This window comes from Mustela nivalis (assembly GCF_964662115.1).
Source record: "Mustela nivalis genome assembly, chromosome: 11".
In the NCBI taxonomy this organism is placed as follows: Eukaryota; Metazoa; Chordata; class Mammalia; order Carnivora; family Mustelidae; genus Mustela; species Mustela nivalis.
In genome coordinates, this window is record NC_139030.1 from 1,070,286 (window position 1) to 1,087,993 (window position 17,708).

General features: G+C 40.1%; 1 protein-coding gene and 1 pseudogene across 2 annotated transcripts in view; one reads left to right on the forward strand and one right to left on the reverse strand.

Moving 5' to 3' along the window:
• Positions 1 to 17,708, reverse strand: part of WDR33 (WD repeat domain 33) — a 126,377-nt gene that overhangs the window by 89,026 nt on the left and 19,643 nt on the right.
• On the forward strand, positions 14,407 to 15,436 carry LOC309844119 (heterogeneous nuclear ribonucleoprotein D-like pseudogene; annotated as a pseudogene). Its single transcript has one exon. The product of its transcript is annotated as a heterogeneous nuclear ribonucleoprotein D-like pseudogene (transcript).

The window sequence follows — 17,708 nt, forward strand, 5'->3', positions numbered from 1 at the left end:
CATATTATAATTTTTAAAAGCAGCTTATTACCCGTAAAAAATATGAGATTTTGATCTTTATGGACCAATCTGAGAAGAAATTATATTTTAACAATATCTGTCATCAAACCATAAACAGGTTAATTCTTTAGGTCTTTTGTGATTTGCTTCAACCATGTTTTGTAGTTTCAGACACACAGACATGCTTTGTCAGATTTATACCTGGTTTTGGTGCTATTTAAATGGAACTGTGTTTTACTTATTTTCATTCCCAGCTGTTCACTGGCAGTATAAAGAAACACAATTAATTTTTATACACTGTCCATTTATTCTGCAACCTTGCTAAATTCACATGTTGATCCTAGACTTCTTATCAATTCCTTGGAGTTTTCTGCATAGGTAATCATGTCATCTGTAAATAGGGGCAATTTATGTCTTTCTGTTCTAAAAGCTTTATTTCTTTTTCTTATTGCACTGTTCTCAGTCTTGAAGGAGAAGGCATTCAGTCTTTCTCTATTAAGTATTCTCTATTAAATGTGATATTAGCTAGACTTTTATAGATGCCCTTCAACAGTTAAAAGAAAAACCCTTCCATTCCTAATCTGTAAGAATTTTTATCAAGAAAGTACTAAGAGGGGCACCTGGGTGGCTCAGTGGAGGAAAGCCTCTGCCTTCGGCTCCCGTCATGATCCCACAGTCCTGGGATCGAGCCCCACATCAGGCTCTCTGCTCTGTGGGGAGCCTGCTTCCCCCTCTCTGTCTGTCTGCCTCTCTGCTGATTTGTGATCTCTGTCAAGTAAATAAATAAAATCTTAAAAAAAAAAAAAAAGAAAGAAAGCAGTTCTGACTGCAGTTTGAAAACTCACCACCGCCATACAGAGTTAAATTCAAATAACTGGCACAGAAAAAATTTTCACAAACTACGAAGTATATTAGCAATCCAAGGCATTATTACAAATTATTCACAAGAGCTATACCCAACACTAAAAACTAGACCTATTCCTAACCTTCCCAGATTTAACTTATAAAAATGACAAAACCTGGGGCACCTGGGTGGCTCAGTTGTTAAGCGTCTGCCTTTGCGCAGGTTGTAATCCCACAACTAATCCCAGGGTTCTTAGACTGAGCCCCACATCAGGCTCCCTGCTCAGTGGGGAGCCTGCCTCTCCCTCTCCCACTCCCCTCACTTGTGTTCCCTCTCTCGCTGTGTCTCTCTCTGTCAAATAAACAAATGAATTCTCTTAAAAAAAAAAAAAAATGACCCAAGCTATGCTTTTAACTCGATAAATATAAACCCAGAAGGAAATGCAAAAATCTACAGAATCTAGGGGTGCCTGGGTGGCTCAGTGGGTTAAAGCCTCTGCCTTAGGCGCAGGTCATGATCTCAGAGTCCTGGGATCGAGCCCTGCATTGGGCTCTCTGCTCAGCAAGGAGCCTGCTTCTCCCTCTCTCTCTGCCTGCCTCTTTGCCTACTGTGATCTGTCAAATAAATAAATAAAATCTTTAAAAAACATAATTACAGAATCTAAAAAAGAACAAATAAATAAAACTATCTTGGTTGGCTATCTTGCTTGTAATGAAACAAACGAATGAATAAAGCAGGCCAGTGGCACTACAAACACACTCATGTTTGTAAATTCTTATAATACTTATAGAAAAATATACCAGAAACATTACCAGTGATGGTATCTCTGTCTGCCTCCCAGCCTACTTGTGCTCTATCTCTCTGCCAAATAAATAAATAAACCTTAAAAAAAAAAAAAATTGGACACTCAACTGACTCAGCCTCCCACCATGCCCCCCAAATTAATTTTAAACGGAAAATATGACTGTCCAAAAAACAGATGCCCTTTCACACGTGCTTATGCAATACTGAGAGGAAGAGAGGAAAGGGAGACCTATTTTGGATTATGAGACTAAAGAGACATAACTAACCTTAATGAAACCATGATTTTTATTTTTAAGATTTTATTTATTTTACAGAGAGAGAGAGCACAAGCAGGGGGAGCAGGAGAGGGAGAAGTAGCCTCTCCTCTGAGCAGGGAGCCCAAGGAAAGGGCTCAATCCCACTGGAATCGTGACCTGAACTCAAGCAGATGCTTAACCGACTGAGCCTGGACCCAGGCACCCTGGAACCCTGACTTAAAAAAAAAAAAAATGTTAAACAAATGTCAGCAAGGATGTGAAGAAAAGGGATACCTGTGCCCTGCTGGTGTGAATGTCAACTGGTGCAAATTGGTGCAGTCACTATGAAAAACAGTGCAGAGGTTCCTCAAAATATTAAAAACAGAACTACTCTACAATCCAGCAATTCTACTTCTGAGTATTTCTCTGAAAAAAACAAAACACTAATTCAAAAAGATATGCACCCATGTTTACAACCTCCCAAGTGTCCATCAACAGAAATTGGATAAAGAAAGTGTGTGTGTGTGTGTGTGTGTGTGTGTGTGAGAATATGCGACACAGTATGATTTGGCCATATAAAAGAATGAAATTTTGCCATTTTTGACAACACAGATGAACCTTGAAGGCATTATGCTAAGTGAAATAAATCAGAGAAAGACAAATACTGTATAGGTGAAATATACATGTGGAATCAGAAACAAATAAAAATACCCACATGCACAGACTGAAGAAAATAGACTGGCGGTTGCCGGATGTGGGGAATGGAAATGGGAGACACTGGGTGAAGGCAATCAAAAAATACAAACTTCTAGTTATAAAATAAATACGTTGTGGAAATGTAATGGACACTAGGGTAACTCTTAATTAATTATTCTTCACTGCAGGGCACCTGGGTGGCTCAGTTGGTTAAGCATTTGCCTTTGGCTCACATCATGATCTCAGGATCCTGGAATCAAGCCCTACATTGGGCTCCTTGCTTAGCCAGGAGCATGCTTTCCCTCTCCCTCTGCCTGCCACTCCCCATGCTTGTGCTCTCTCTGTCAAATAAATAAATAAAATATTTTTTAAAATAATAGTAATACCGTACTGCAAATTTGAAAGTAGCTAATAAGAGTAGGGGCGCCTGGGTGGCTCAGTGGGTTAAGCCTCTGCCTTCAGCTCAGGTCATGATCTCAGGGTCCGGGATCGAGCCCCGCATCAGGCTCTCTGCTCGGCAGGGAACCTGCTTCCTCCTCTCTCTCTCTCTCTCTCTCTCTCTGCCTACCTGTGCTCTCTCTCTGTCAAATAAATAAATAAAATCTTTAAAAAAAAAAAAAAGTAGCTAAGAGTAGATTATAAGTTCTTATCACAAGAAAAAAAAAACTTTGTGACTATGAAAGGTGATGGCTATTAACTAAATTTGTGGTGACCATTCTGCAATATATAAAAATATCAAATCATTATGTTGTACACATGAAACTGACATTATATGCAAGGATACCTCAATTTTAAAAATACAGCACAAAATAATGTTATACCAAATTATTTATTGAATTTATACAGTTCAATTAGGTAAACTGGGTAAATAAAATTAAGTAAATAGAATTTACCTAGTTACTTTAGATAAACAGAATAAGTATTAAGTAATTATTGCTAATTTTATTTTGTTACTACTATGGTAAAGAAAATACCTTTATTCCTACTGATAATGAACAATGAGGTTTTTATTTTTTTCATTTTTTAATTATTATGTTCAATTAGGCGACATATAGTAAGTACATCATTAGTTTTTGATGTGTGTTCAACAATTCATTAGTTGCATATAACACCCAGTGCTCATCACAAAACGTATCCTCCTTAATACCCATCACCAGGTTACCCCATCCCCCAACCCTCTCCCTTCTAGAACTGAAGAGGAAAACTGCAATCTCTAATGAAGCTGCGTTGTGTATTTATAAATATTAATGAATAGAAACTACTTGGGTGGTTTACCTTTAAAACATGTCTCGTGGCCCTATAGCTCAGGGGTTAGAGCACTGGTCTTGTAAAACATGTCTCGTTGCTGGATATTTGAATTTTTTTATTTGAATTTTTTTGTCTTCTTTTGTTTTTTAAGATTTTATTTATTTACTTGAGAGAGAGCGTGCATAAGCAGGGGAGGGGCAAAGGGAAAAGCAGACTCCCGCTGAGCAGGGAGCCCAACATGAGGCTCCATCCCAGAACCCCGGGATCATGACCTGAGCCAAAACCAGATGCTTAACCCACTGAGCCACCCAGACGCCCAGTGAATTGTTTTTTGTTTTTGTTTTTCTTAAGATTTTACTTATTTATTTGACAGAGAGAGATCACAAGCAGGCAGAGAGGCAGGCAGGGGGGCGGGGAGCAGGCTCCCCACTGAGCAGAGAACCCGATGTAGGGCTCCATCCCAGGACCCTAGGATCATGACACAAGCCAAAGGCAGAGGCTTTAACCCACTGAGTCACCCAGGCGCCCCTCGTGAATTGTTTTTAAAACATATCCCTCTACAACTCAAATTGCACCAATCATCATTGTACATAAAGCTTTAAGTCAAAAGAATCTTTGCTGTCTTAGGGAAAAAAAGAAAACACTTCTTCTAGGCTCTATTTTAGTTTTCTTATTAACAAAAGATTAAATACTGGAGGGACCTGGGTGGCTCACTCGGTTAAGTATCTGCCTCTGGCTCAGGTCATGATCCCAAGGGTCCTGGGTTAGAGCTCCGAATAGGACTCCCTGCTCAGTAGGGAGCCTGCTTCTCCCTTTCCCTCTGCCACTCCCCCTGCTTGCACGCACACACACATACGCTCTCTCTCTCTCTCTCTCTCTCTCAATAAATAAAATCTTTTAAAAAAATAAAAATAAAAGGTTAAATACTTTTTTCCATTTTATTAACCACTTTTACTCTCACCTCTATGCACATTTACATTCTTTCTTCATGCCTTTTGTGTACTGCTTTTGGGAATAAATATATAGTTAGGTCATTGTCATTTGCCTCCTTTATGACTAGGCTCGGGGGAAAATCTCAGTACACAATTCAGCTGTTTGAATTTTGAACGAAAAAACATACTTCTTACATCCTGCAGTTAACAACAACAACAAACAGCTTAACAGGAAAAACAGTTTATGGTTTCCCTTTGCTCAAACTAGAATGATCTTCATTCAAAGATTCCCCATTTACAAATTTATCTACTTGTAGCCCCAAATCTCTGGCATCATTTGTAGACATAGAAAGTAAAGAAAAACTTGAACTGACCCCAGAGATCAAGTTCCCAGCTGAGGTCTAACCAGGCAATGCTGTGCCTTCTTGTTTCAGCTCTCATACTGTAAACAGGTGTCCTTTTTGCAATCCACTGAGTGTCAAGTTTTACACATTTTGTTGTTGTTGTTGTTTTAATTTCACTGCTTGAAATTGTCTCCAAGTGTTGTGCTGAAGTGCTATCTAGTGTTCCTAACCTCTAGAAGGCTATGACGTGCCTTAATGGACAAAGTATGCAGGACTGGTTCAGACATGAGCTGTAACTAGTACTACTGCTCATGAATTCAAAGTTAATGGATCAACAATATGCATTAAATAAGGTATCTTTAAACAGAAGCACGCATAAGATTATGTCTCAGTTGGCTTTACTGCAAATGTCACCAGAGGCTCACAGGAATCTAACTCTGCATTTCCCCTGGAAAAAACCATTCAGTATTTGCTAATTCAGTGTCTGCAACATCACAGAATATAACTGCCATGATTAACAATAATCAACTGGAGTTGGAAATACTTATACTATTCAATGGGGAAAATAATAGAACTGGAGCACCTGTAGAGCTCAAGTCACATCTTAGGAGGAAGTTCAAGACATACAGCAAAAAGGCACCTGTGTGGCTCAGTCAGTTAAGCATCTGCCTCCAGCTCAGGTCATGATCCTGGGATCCTGGGATTAAGCACCATGTCTGGCTCCCTGCTCAGTGGGGAGCCTGCTTCTACCTCTCCCTCTGCCTCTCCCCTGCTTGTACTCTTTCTCTCTCTCAAATAAATAAGTAAAATTTGGGGGAAAAAAAGATATACAGCAAAGTTGTACCAATCTAATATATTTGTAACGCCTTCTTGCAACACCTCCACAGAATACCTAAGTTTTGGGGGTGGGGATACAGTATCACTAGAATACAAAGAAGGAAACTAGGCAAGCTAAATTGGACTCTATTTAAGGCTCTGATCCCTGCCTATGCTAGAAAAATTTTTGACACTTTGATCCCTAAAAAGAAGGAATAAGATTAAGGACCACTAGGGGTGCCTGGGTGGCTCAGTCAGTTAAGGGTCTGCTTTCAGCTCAAGTCATGACTCAAATCCATATGGATGTCCCTGCTCAACAGGGAGCCTGCTTCTCCCTCTTCCTCTGTCCCTCCCCACTGCCCTGCCCACTTGTGCTATCTCAGATAAATAATATCTTTTTAAAAAATAAATTTCAGAAAACCATTCTATGATTTAATAGAGATCAATGTAGACTAATAAAATATTTTGTTTCACAAAAAGTCTTTCAGTCAAGTTCATAGGCATAAGCAACCAGAAAGAAATAACTAAAAACCTCTGCCTATCTATAAGATGAAATTTTATGTAATCACTAAAAATCTTGAAATATTTTAAACAAACTTCTTGACCCAACATTAAGTGGAAAAAATCAGAGTGTAAATAATTATAATTACTTTAAAAGAACCATACACTTTTGTGCAAAAGCCAAAAAAATGGATGCTCACTTTAGCAGTACATATACTAAAACTGGGAACAATACAGAGAAGATTAGCATGGTCCCTGCACAAGGATGACATGCAAATTCATGAAACATTCCACAAAACAGAACCAAAAAAGCCCCTCAAAATAGAAAGGAACATAAAAGAAAAGTAACAACGCATGGGAGTTACAGTAAAATTTGGCTGTCTTCTTTATACCTTCCGTTCTTTCAATCACTTTTATGAGAAGGTAGGAGTGATTTTTTTTTTTTACAGATTTTATTTATTTATTTGACAGACAAGAGATCACAGACAGAAAGGCAGGCAGAGAGAGGGGAGGAAGCAGGCTCCCTGCCGAACAGAGAGCCCAATGTGGGATCACGACCTTGAACCCACTGAGCTACCCAGGTGTTTTTCTTTTTAAAATGTTTTTCTTTTTAAAATACTCTTCTGGGGGCGCCTGGGTGGCTCAGTGGTTTGGGCTGCTGCCTTTGGCTCGGGTCATGATCCCAGAGTTCTGGGATCAAGTCCCATATCAGGTTCCTTGCTCAGCGGGAAGCCCACTTCTGCCTCTGCCTGCCACTCGCCCTGCTTGTGCTCACCCACTTTCTCTCTCTCTCCCTGTCTCTCTCTCCAACAAATAAATTCTTTAAAAACAAACAAACAAATAAATAAATAAATAAAATAGTCTTCTAAAATCTCTAACTTTGCCCAATATTCTAACAAACATTGTTAGCATATTCCTATACTGATGTTCTAAATTAATTTTGTTAATTTATTATTATTATGCTCAATTTATTCAGTCTTTACACTCCCAAAATATATTACGCATAATCCTAGAAAACATGTATCTCACTGGCAAAACCCCACACGTCTATCTTTCTGCCTAAACTGCAAATTACATGTAAGCAAGGACTGAATGTTTCTAATTTTTCTTAAAGATTTTATTTGAAAGAGAATGTGCATATGCACACACGTGTGCAGTGGGGGAGGGGCAGAGGAAGAGTGAGAACCAGGCTCCCCACTGGGATTAGGACCTGACCCAAAGGCAGTCCCTTAACTGACTGAGCCACCCAGGCACTCACTGCAGGACTGAATGCTTTTAGTCTCTGTATTTCCAATGCCTTGCATACATGTAAGAATTATCACAGATATACGTTAAAATATATAACAGAAAATCACTACTGAAACACCCAATAATACTTGCTGCATACAGGTTCCACCAATGGATGTTAAAATTAGTGGGCAAAAGCTTGAGAACAAGTACTTACATAATTCCAAAGTATCTCCTCCAAGATATTTTTAGTTACAAAGGAAAAAGTATTAACTATGCAGTAGAAAGCATTTGCTCACAGAACATTAATTTTTCTGTTTGTATATTACAAGCAATGAGCTAAGAGAATTATCACCAAATTGAAAAGGTATGTTCCAGATAATCTAAACTTAAAATACTGAGTATGTGCTGCACATGTAAAATAAACATTTTTTCGGTGGGGGGAGACAATGCTTGAGATACACAAAGCGAGAAAATTCATTCGCTGGAATAACTGTTAACAGAGACGATTAATTAACGTTAACCACGCTCTTAACTATCCACCAAGAGACATATCTCCTTTGTTAAGACTCCTGGACAGAGAAAGCAAATGGTTTCTACTCCTCCTTAACAGGTTGGCAGAGCATAGAGACCTGATCTGCTACTGAAATACCTCAGTGAGGGGCACCTGGGTGGCTCAGTGGGTTAAGCCACTGCCTTCGGCTCAGGTCATGATCTCAGGGTCCTGGGATCGAGTCCCGCATCAGGCTCTCTGCTCAGCAGGGAGCCTGCTTCCTCCTCTCTCTCTCTGCCTGCCTGTCTGCCTACTTGTGATCTCTGTCTGTCAAATTAAATAAATAAAATCTTAAAAAAAAAAAAGAAAGAAAGAAAGAAATACCTCAGTGAGAACGTCTTAAAAGGCAGGGAATGAGGGTACCAACGGGGGGCTCTGTCGGTTCAACATCTGACTCTTGATTTCCGCTCAGGTCATAATCTCAGAGTTGTGAGATGAAGCTCCCATCCTAGGTTGTGGATTGGGCAGGCTTTCTGCCCCTCCGCTCATTAATGTGTGCGTGTGCACAAGTGTGCTCGCTCTCTAAAATGAATATATCTTTAAAAAAAAAAAAAAAAAGAGAGAGAGGGACACCTAGGTGGCTCAGTCAGTTAAGCATCTGCTTTTGACTCAGGTCATGATCCCAGAACCCTGGGATCCAGCCTGCCATCCAGCTCCCTTCTCCTTCTGCCCCTTTCCCCTGCTTGTGCTCACCCACTCTCTCAAATTAAAAACAAAAACAAAACAAACAAAAAAAACCTTTAAGAAAAAACAAAAATTTTTAAAATAAAAAAAGTATATGTATGAAAAATTTAAAAGTAGGACGACTGGTCCTGGGGCTTGAATAAAAAGGCCTACCAAAGATCAGTTGAATGTAGAGCAGATGTTACATAATAATAGGGAATTAGGGCAAATTTTCTTACATGTGATACTGCATGTTGCTACTGCATACTGAATGAAGCATTTGGTATCATGATGTCTGAAATTACTCTCAGTTAAAATATATGTATATATGTACATATGAATGCAGAGACAGAATGTTATTGGTTGAATTACATCCCCTCCTCAAAATCCCCATATTGGAAGTCCTAACCCTTAGCACCTTATTGGGACACAGAGACACTCCAGATGTCGTTAGCTAAGATGAAGTCATATGGAGTAGGAGGAGTCTATAATTCAATAGGATTAGTGTCCTCATAAAAGGGAGAAATTTGGACACACATAAAGAATGGAGTTATACTGGCACAAGCTAAGGAACTACCAGAAACTAGGAGAGAGGCCTGGAACAGATTCTTCCCTAACACCATCAGAGGGAACAAGGCCCTACTGACACCTTGATCTCAGTCACCTGTTGTTCTTCAGAACTCTAAGACAATAAATGACTATTTAAGCCACACTTATGTTATGACAGCCCTAGCAAACTAATAGAGAAACAAAATATTTTAAAATTATAACAAATTGGGAGGTGATGGGATTTTATTTATTTATTTGAGAGAACAAGAGAGCAAGGAGCATGAGCAGGGGGAAGGGCAGGGGGAGAGGGACAAGCAGACTCCCTGCTGACCAGGCAGCCAGAGGCAGGGCTTGATCCTGGAACTCCAAGATCATGACCTGAGCCACAGTCAGATGTGTAACCGACTAAGCTACCCAGGCACCCCATAATTTCTCACTTTTAAGTATGATGTTAGCTGTGGAGATTTTGTAGATGCACCATATCAAACTGAGGATATCCCCACCATGTCTGCTTTGCTGAACATTTTATCATGAACAGATGCTGAATGTTGTCAGGAGCTTTTCTGCATGTATTAATAGAATGCATGATTTATTTTTTTTTAAGATTTTATTTATTTATTTGACAGAGAGAGATCACAAGCAGGCAGAGAGAGAGGAGGAAGCAGGCTCCCTGCTGAGCAGAGAGCCCGATGTGGGGCTCGATCCCAGGTCCCTGAGATCATGACCTGAGCCGAAGGCAGCGGCCCAACCACTGAGCCACCCAGGCGCCCCAGAATGTACGATTTATTAATCTCTAAATATAAATTTTCTTCATAACTCATATGATGTAATGAATTAACTCAACTCATTTTTGAGTGCTAAACAGGGCTTGCATACCTGAAATAAACCCCACATCGTCATAATGTGTATAATTCTTTTCATTCACCATTAAATTCAACCGGTTATTCTGTTGAGAATGTCTACATTTATATTCATGAAAAATAATGACCTACAGTTTTCCTCCTGTATGATCTTTATGTGGTTTTGGTATTAGCGTAATACTGGCTTCAGAGAATGAATTAGGAAACATTTGCTATATGAGGTTTCTAGAGTAATCAAACTCATAGAGACAGAAAACAGAACAGTGCTTGTCACAGGCTAAGGGAGGGAAGAACAGGGAGTTAACGTTTAATGGGTACAAAGTTTCCGTTAGAGAAGCTGAAAGGGTTCTGGAGATAGATGGTTATAAAACATTGTTAACGTATTTAATGTCAAACAAGTGTATACTTAAAAATGCTAATTTCACTGGAAGAAAAAAAAATAAAGTTAAAATGGTGAATTTTATGTTAAGCATATTCTAACACCAAAACAAACAAAACTAGACCTGGAACCCAGTACGTACTCAATAAGTATGTGATGATCTAGTGACCTTAATAAATGCATACTGGAAGATTACTTTTTTTAAGATTGATTGATTGATTGATTGATTGATTTGACAGAGCGAGAGGGAGAGAGCACAAGCAGGAGGAGCAGGAGGGAGAGAAGCAGGCTCCCTGCTGATTACAGAGCCCGAGATGATCTAGTGACCTTAATAAATGCATACTGGAAGATTACTTTTTTTAAGATTTATTTATTTATTTATTTATTTATTTATTTATTTGACAGAGCGAGAGGGAGAGAGCACAAGCAGGAGGAGCAGGAGGGAGAGAAGCAGGCTCCCTGCTGATTACAGAGCCCGAGGTGGGGCTCAATCCCAGCACCCTGGGATCATGACCTGCCCGAAGACAAAGCCTTAACCGACTGAGCCACCCAGGCACCCTGAAGGAATCTTTTTTTAATTATTATTATTATTTTTATTTTTTAAGATTTTTATTTATTTGACAGAGATCACAGGTACGCAAGCAGGCAGAGAGAGAGAGGGAGGAGGAAGCAGGCTCCCCGCCGAGCAGAGAGCCCGATGTGGGGCTCAATCTGACATCATGACCCAAGCCAAAGGCAAAGGTATTAACCCACTGAGCCACCTAGGCGCCCCATGAGGAATCTTTTTTAAATGCTATGAGGGAATGCTATGGGAAGAAACGGGGAGCACAGACGTAAAAGAGAAAAGTTCTGGGCAAAGTAATCTATGCAGGGATAAAAGAAGGAATATACAAACTGGAAAAAGGGGAGGAGGTGGATTTCAGGCAGAGGAAATAGCAACAGGATTAAAAGGTTTCTGATTTAACTGAGACACAACTGACATATAACACTGTATTCGTTTTAGGTGCACCTGAGTTTTTTTGTTTTTTTTTTTCTTAAAGATTTTATTTATTTATCAGATAGAGATCACAAGTAGACAGAGAGGCAGGCAGAGAGAGAGGGGGAAGCAGGCTCCCTGCTGAGCAGAGAGCCCCATTTGGGGCTCGATCCCAGGACCCTGAGATCATGACCGGAGCCCGAGGCAGAGGCTTTAACCGCACCTGAGTTATTAAAATGGTTCACGGGGGGCGCCTGGGTGGCTCAGTGGGTTAAGCCCCTGCCTTCGGCTCAGGTCATGATCTCAGGGTCCTGGGATCAAGCCCCGCATCGGGCTCTCTGCTCAGCAGGGAGCCTGCTTCCTCCTCTCTCTCTCTCTGCCTGCCTCTCTTCCTACTTGTGATCTCTCTCTGTCAAATAAATAAATAAAATCTTTAAAAAAAAAAATAAAATAAAATGGTTCACGGACAGGGTAGGTGTTAAGAGGGAGCAGCAGATGAAGAAGCTGAAAACCTCTAAGTTCATATATTGGAGCTGGAGTCTGAAATTCATGCTACACCAATCTAGACATGCTAAAAACATACTAAATCTATCAAATAGTACAAGGAGCCTTACCTGGGGTCTATGGATATGTAAATAGGCAAAAGGACTTCAAAGACACCCCCTACCTCAAGCTGCAAAAATTCAAATACAAATATTTACATTTTTCCTGGGGAAAAAAATACCCCATGGGATCCAGAAAGTACAATACTAGTGTTGGAAACAATGATGACTCACCCCAGAAATATAAGTAAAAAAGTGTGAATTTTAGAAATGTGAATTATCCTATGAAAGGTAACACCAGGAAGAGGCCTGAAAACAATTCAGTCAACTATAATAATCCAGGAAGAAGATGAGCATATTTTTTTACTAAAATCTTTCACTAAATTTTTTACATTCTTCATAAAATTTTATTAAAATCTAAAGTTCTGGGGGCGCCTGGATGGCTCAGTCATTAAGTGTCTGCCTTCAGCTCAGGTTGTGATCCCAGAGTTCTGGAATGGAGCCCTGAACTGGGCTCCCTGCTCCGCAGCGAGTCTGCTTCTTCCTCTCCCTCTCCTACTGCTTGTGTTCCCTCTCTCGCTGTCTCTCTGTCAAATAAATAAAATAAAATCTTTAAAAAAGGGTCACCTAGATGGCTCAGCCGGTTAAGCATCTGCTTTTGGCTCAGGTCATGATCTTGGGATCCTGGGATCAAGCCCTGCCTTGGGCTCCCTGCTGAGCAGGGAGCCTGCTTCTCCCTCTGCTGCTCCCCTTGCTTGTTCTCTCTCTCTCTCTCTCTCTGTCAATAAACAAAAAATCTTTTTTAAAAAATCTTAAAAAAAATAAAATAAAATAAAATCTGAAGTTTTTGCCTATAAAAATAAGATTCTAATGAACTGCCTTTAAGGGTCTACCTTACATAGTGTATTCAATGAGCTGCATAACATTCTACTATGCAAAAATGTATCCTATAAAAATTATCACAAAGGGATAAATTCCCCTCATTACTCCTGCTAAAGAATGACTCCTCTGAGTGCCTGGGTGGCTCAGTCAGTTGAGCATCTGACTCTTGGTTTCAGCTCAGGTCATGGTCTCAGGGCCCTAGGATCGAGCCCCACACCAGGCTGCACACTGAGCATGGAATCTGCTTGTCCCTCTCTCCCTCTGCTCCCCACTCCCATGCACTCTTGCTCACTCTCTAAAATAAATAAAGACTCCTCATCACTTTCTGAGAAGCAACATCACACAAAAAATCAAAATCCAGGGGCACCTGGCTGGCTCAGTCAGTGGAGAAGCGACTCTTGATCTCAAGGTTGTTAGCTAAAGCCCAAAGGTGGGTATAGAGATTACGTAAAATAAAATCTTAAAAAAAAAAAAAAAGCAGGGATGCCTGAGTGGTTCACCGGTTCCATGTCTGACTTCGACTCATGATCTCAGGGTCCTGGGATCGACACCCTCATTGGGCTCCTCACTCTGTGAAGGAGTCAGCTTGTCCCTCTCCCTCTGCCCCACCTCGCTTGTGTACTCAATCTCTCTAAAAACTAAAAACTTAAAAAAAGCAAAAACCAGGGCGCCTGGGTGGCTCAGTGAGTTAAGCCACTGCCTTCGGCTCAGGTCATGATCTCAGGGTCCTGGGATCAAGTCCCGCATCGGGCTCTCTGCTAAGCAGGGAGCCTGCTTCCCTTCCTCTCTCTCTGTCTGCCTCTTGCCTACTTGTGATCTCTCTCTCTCTCTGTGTCAAATAAATAAATAAATAAAATCTTAAAAAAAAAACCCCAAAAACCATAATATGAGTGTTAATGTGAGTAAAACCACCATATTCATACACTAATAGTGCACATACTTTGACCAAGCAATTCCACTTGCCTAAATTTATCCCTACATGTATGCGATCATATGTGCATAAGATTATTCAATGAAGCACCTTTTGCAATAACCAGAGTGGAAACCACACTTGTCTGTTAAGGAGAGGACTAATTAAAGTAAACCATAAAATATACATACAGTGCATATTATGCAACTATCATAAAGAAGTTAGTTCTATTTAGGATCTTCAAATATATCATCAAGTCAGAAAAAGCAAAGTATATGTGGCACCTGGGTGGGTCAGTTATTAAGTGTCTGCCTTCGGCTCAGGTTACAATCCTGGGGTCCTGGAGTCGACCCCATATCAGTCTTCCTGCTTGGTGGGGATCCTGCTTCTCCCTCTCCCACTCCCCCTGCTTGTGTTCCCTGTTTTGCTGTATCTCTGTCAAATAAATAAATAAAATCTTTTTTAAAAATTATAAATCAGGTGACCCGGACTGCGCGCCAGCACCCCCCGGCCAACAACTCTGCCACCATAGAGGACATGAACCAGTACAGCAACAGAGAAAAATTTGCAGAGGGATCCAGGATCAACTCGAGCAAGAATCAGTAGGATGACGGTAAAATGTTTATTGGAGGCTTGAGCTGGAATACAAGCAAGAAAGATGACTGAGTATTTGTCTGGATTTGGGGAACTTGTGGACTGTACAATTAAAACAGATCCGGTGACTGGAAGATCAAGAGGATTCGGAATTGTGCTTTTCAAAGATGCTGCTACTGTTGGTAAGGTTTGGGAACTGAAAGAACACAAACTGGATGGCAAATTGATAGAACCCCAAAAGGGCCAAAGCTTTAAAAGGGAAAGAACGGCCCAAAAAGGTTTTTGTGGGTGGACTGAGCCCAGATACTTCTGAAGAACGAATTAAAGAATATTTTGGAGACTTTGGAGAGACTGAATATATTGAACTTCCCATGGATACAAAAACAAATGAAAGAAGAGGATTTTGTTTTATCACATATATAAACAAAGAGCCTTTTGTTAGAAAGCAGATATCATCAAATTGGTTCTGGGAAGTAGGAAATCAAAGTTGCACAACCCAAAGAGGTATATAGACAGCAAGAGCAGCAACAAAGAGGAAGAGGTGCTGCAGCTGGTGGACAAGGTCGGGGCCAAAACTGGAACCAAAGATTTAATAGCTATTATGACCAAGGATATGGAAATTACAATAGTGCGTATGGCAGTGATCAAAACTCTAGTGGCTACGACGGCTATGATTTTACTGGGTATAACTATGGAACTATGGATATGGACAGGGATATGCAGACTACAGTGGTCAACAGAGCACTTACGTCAAGGTATCTCGAGGGGGTGGCAATCACCAAAACAATTACCAGCCATACTAAAGAAGAACGTTGGAGAAAACAGGAGGAAATTGCTAAAAAGTTAACCCATCTTGCAGGAAGACATTAAAGATTGGTCTTCTGTTGATCTAAGATGATTATTTTGTAAAAGACTTTCTAGTATAAAAGATACAACTGCATCCAACTGTATTTAGCCACCAATTAGTTTTCTTTGTTCTTACTTTGTCTTTTGCTATCTGTGTTATGACTCGATGTGGATTTGTGTTTATACAAATTTTATTTGTATGATTTCATGTTAAACCTCAAATGCTTTCTTATGTAAAAAAAATTATAAAACAATGTATAGATTATTAGTGTGCATGTAAAAAGCAACAAAAAAGGGAACATCTACAGTATATAAATTTGCTACATATACCTTAAAATTACTTTGGAAGATTTTGTAACAAACTATTAACAGGGATAGCTACTAGATAGATAAAAGGAGAAGACAACTGCAGGAAGAAGACAGATTCACTGTACATCCTCTTGTACCTTTTACCTTTTTTAACACATGCATACTGTACACGAATGAGTGAATGCATAAAAATAAAATAACTTATAAAAAATAACGCTACTAACTACAGTATTAGAAACATGGTCAGACACAAAACTGGAAATATCTACTCTGGGCACAAAATAGATGTAAAAAAAAAATAACTGGAAATGAACACTATGGGCAGTAAACGTGGGTGGAAAATACTCTTTATTGGGACGCCTGGGTGGCTCAGTGGGTTAAGCAGCTGCCTTCGGCTCAGGTCATGATCTCAGGGTCCTGGGATCAAGCCCCGCATCGGGCTCTCTGCTCAGCAGGGAGCCTGCTTCCTCCTCTCTCTCTCTCTGCCTGCCTCTCTTCCTACTTGTGATCTCTCTCTGTCAAATAAATAAATAAAATCTTTAAAAAAAAAATAAAATAAAATGGTTCACGGACAGGGTAGGTGTTAAGAGGGAGCAGCAGATGAAGAAGCTGAAAACCTCTAAGTTCATATATTGGAGCTGGAGTCTGAAATTCATGCTACACCAATCTAGACATGCTAAAAACATACTAAATCTATCAAATAGTACAAGGAGCCTTACCTGGGGTCTATGGATATGTAAATAGGCAAAAGGACTTCAAAGACACCCCCTACCTCAAGCTGCAAAAATTCAAATACAAATATTTACATTTTTCCTGGGGAAAAAAATACCCCATGGGATCCAGAAAGTACAATACTAGTGTTGGAAACAATGATGACTCACCCCAGAAATATAAGTAAAAAAGTGTGAATTTTAGAAATGTGAATTATCCTATGAAAGGTAACACCAGGAAGAGGCCTGAAAACAATTCAGTCAACTATAATAATCCAGGAAGAAGATGAGCATATTTTTTTACTAAAATCTTTCACTAAATTTTTTACATTCTTCATAAAATTTTATTAAAATCTAAAGTTCTGGGGGCGCCTGGATGGCTCAGTCATTAAGTGTCTGCCTTCAGCTCAGGTTGTGATCCCAGAGTTCTGGAATGGAGCCCTGAACTGGGCTCCCTGCTCCGCAGCGAGTCTGCTTCTTCCTCTCCCTCTCCTACTGCTTGTGTTCCCTCTCTCGCTGTCTCTCTGTCAAATAAATAAAATAAAATCTTTAAAAAAGGGTCACCTAGATGGCTCAGCCGGTTAAGCATCTGCTTTTGGCTCAGGTCATGATCTTGGGATCCTGGGATCAAGCCCTGCCTTGGGCTCCCTGCTGAGCAGGGAGCCTGCTTCTCCCTCTGCTGCTCCCCTTGCTTGTTCTCTCTCTCTCTCTCTCTCTGTCAATAAACAAAAAATCTTTTTTAAAAAATCTTAAAAAAAATAAAATAAAATAAAATCTGAAGTTTTTGCCTATAAAAATAAGATTCTAATGAACTGCCTTTAAGGGTCTACCTTACATAGTGTATTCAATGAGCTGCATAACATTCTACTATGCAAAAATGTATCCTATAAAAATTATCACAAAGGGATAAATTCCCCTCATTACTCCTGCTAAAGAATGACTCCTCTGAGTGCCTGGGTGGCTCAGTCAGTTGAGCATCTGACTCTTGGTTTCAGCTCAGGTCATGGTCTCAGGGCCCTAGGATCGAGCCCCACACCAGGCTGCACACTGAGCATGGAATCTGCTTGTCCCTCTCTCCCTCTGCTCCCCACTCCCATGCACTCTTGCTCACTCTCTAAAATAAATAAAGACTCCTCATCACTTTCTGAGAAGCAACATCACACAAAAAATCAAAATCCAGGGGCACCTGGCTGGCTCAGTCAGTGGAGAAGCGACTCTTGATCTCAAGGTTGTTAGCTAAAGCCCAAAGGTGGGTATAGAGATTACGTAAAATAAAATCTTAAAAAA